The 2,500-nt window shown below is 48.6% G+C and overlaps 1 long non-coding RNA gene across 1 annotated transcript in view; it reads left to right on the top strand.

Moving 5' to 3' along the window:
* Window positions 1-934: 934 nt before the first annotated feature.
* The window catches only part of LOC125041624, a 27,105-nt gene continuing 25,539 nt past the window's right edge, over window positions 935-2,500 (top strand). The window contains exon 1 of the long non-coding RNA XR_007116308.1: window positions 935-1,176. This is a non-coding gene — a long non-coding RNA (uncharacterized LOC125041624). The remainder of the gene's footprint in view (window positions 1,177-2,500) is intronic.

The raw sequence follows: 2,500 nt of genomic DNA, 5'->3' as shown, positions 1-2,500 counted from the left end.
CGACGTCTCTTAGTTAAAGAGTCTGCGTTTGTGTTATGTGTTTGTACGTTATTATGTTATTCGTTCGTACTGAAAGTGTTCATCCACGTGCGATCTCGGAGTGCGTCAGGCCACCACCCCTGCACTCGTGGTCCGCGGTCGCCTCTTATTGATCAAACAGCCCGGCTACGAGACCAGTTAGCCTTTATTTTTTACGACAGTGAGATTGCGATTATTTCTTTATCTTAAAAAAAGTCATTTGGGGATTTTACTTTTTATTTCGTAAATATCTGTTGAATTTATATCTTTGCTTGAGTGATGAATCGGTTTGGATTAGGATGCGTGTGTCTGCAAGCGTACTTAGCATAGGCAACCGCATTGATCAAGCCTACGGCATGATTCACGTTTTTATCATTATCGCGTTATATCATATGCAAGCAAACAATTAAAACCACATTTGGAAAATGTATTCCGTCGTCTCCGATTCGAGAACTGCGCTCTTGTTTATGGTTATCACATTAGTTGAGCTAAATTCAAAATAGTAACAAGGTCTCGATGCATATCGGTGTGTCCGCTCTTATTAATAGCACATTACTGGGAGTAAAAAAAAAAAAAGACATATAAATACCTTGCAGGTTTATAAACGATAATATAAAAGAGAGAGTTTGCATACAAATACTAATACAAGCCTTAGGGTCTCTCTGTAGCATCGGAATAACCACACCGCTCTTATTGATAACGCATTTTATACATGTGTCAGTTTGTGGTTTATTGGAAGAGTTTATTAACATCTAGGCTATCAAACATATCAGTTACAGTCAAGCGTCGTTGACAATTCAAGTGTCACCGTACGAGAGTTTTCCAGCCACCGCACAGTGTTCCTGGCAGGCGTACGATGCATCCAGTCGCAAGACTCGAATTACATCCGTAATTTCCCCATTTGGCCACTTGAGTCGCGGCATAACTTGAGTAACTCATCGAACAGGCACGCCGATCTTTAAAAGGCATTCTGAACTTTGATGCTGAGGCCTGATCCATGCTAGCTCCTGCGGCGGCGGCGGCGAGGGCGAGGGGAGCGAGGGAGCGAGAGGGAGCGAGCGAGGGGCAGACACGGTGTGCCTTGTGCTGGCAGTCCGTGTTCTTGTGACGGTGCTCGGGCCTGCACGCACGGGGTCTGCTCGCCAGCCGTGGTTACTGGTAAGTTCCCTCGCCGACACAGCAGGACGGGAAGACGCATACTTTTTGATCCTGTGGACGAGGGAAGGCCTCTGGGCTCGTGTTTTTCCATGACAACCCGCGGCCTATCACTCTGTGCGAAGGGAAATCGTGTGTTACCCTGGAATATGTATCGCTGCGGAGGAGTGTGTCTCGTATGAAAATGTGTCTTTTTCTGAGAGGTGGTAAGGGGCGTGATGATGTGACTGACAATTTCCCTCGAAGGTGCAGAAAAAAAAGAAAACAAAAAACAAACATCTGCCATACTCGAGCGGCTGAACCCGACTCGACTCGCGAAACAGGTTGCATCAGTTTTCCATCGTGTGAGGATCCCGTGATAGCCAAAAAACAGCAACATCCCTGGAAGCCCGATTCTTTCCTCCTTGGAATCAGCTGATCCCGATCTAGGATGGAACAATTCCTCCCCTCCCCCAACCCCCACCCTACCCCCTCCCTCTCAGTTTTCCCTACAGTGAAGGCCAACGATCGATGTGGCTCTCCCTCGCGCTTTCCCTTACTTGACATCGCTGCTTGTTTCCCCTCGTTCTTTCCCCTCTCTCGTCGATATCGCCACGGAGAGACGGCCAAGGATGCTGGGAGGGGCGGGGGGAAGGGGGATTGCAGGAAAGCCAGGGAGCGCGTGCGGAGGCTGCGTCTTCTCTCTTTTTTATCTCCCCAGAAGGACAAAGGAGCATCGGGGTGTTTCAGCATCCGTCGGTCGGCTCAGCGCTCGAGACGAGGGCAGTTCGCAGAGCCGGGAGGAAAATGGTATGCTTCTCTGACAGAGGGGAGAAGAGGGGTGTCGCGCCGTTTCGTTTTTGAGGGAATTTCTCCCTCTTAAAAAAAAAAAAAAAAAAAAATCTGAGGGAAAGTTGAATGTGTTGCTCGTGTCCTGTAGCTGGGGCGGTGGGATACCCGGACCCCGTATGCAATTGCAAGGTGGAGGAGAAGGAGCAAGAGTAGCAAGAACGGATGGTCCCCCCACACCCTTACCTCTTAACCCCCCTTATCCCTCCCCCTCTCCCCCCGTTCCTTATCCTTCCCCTCCTCCACTCGATCTAAAAACTCAAGGTTCAATAACTACAGTCACGTCCGTTGTTTTTATAATCAAGTGTTTGTGTTCGTCGGTGTCATTACTTGTAAATCTCCGTTGTAGTGATGGCGGTAGCTGGTTGTAAACCGAATGTTGTGATTTCTTTCTTTCCTTTGACTCCACATCCTGTCGCCGGAAGTGGGTTAAAGGGTAAACGGCTCTTGTTGGTTTTACTGATTTGTTGATGGTGATAAGCGCGTCCTCGTGACCTGC

This window comes from Penaeus chinensis, chromosome 31 (assembly GCF_019202785.1).
Source record: "Penaeus chinensis breed Huanghai No. 1 chromosome 31, ASM1920278v2, whole genome shotgun sequence".
Classification (NCBI taxonomy): Eukaryota; Metazoa; Arthropoda; class Malacostraca; order Decapoda; family Penaeidae; genus Penaeus; species Penaeus chinensis.
This window is presented reverse-complemented; position numbering and strand designations above follow the sequence as displayed.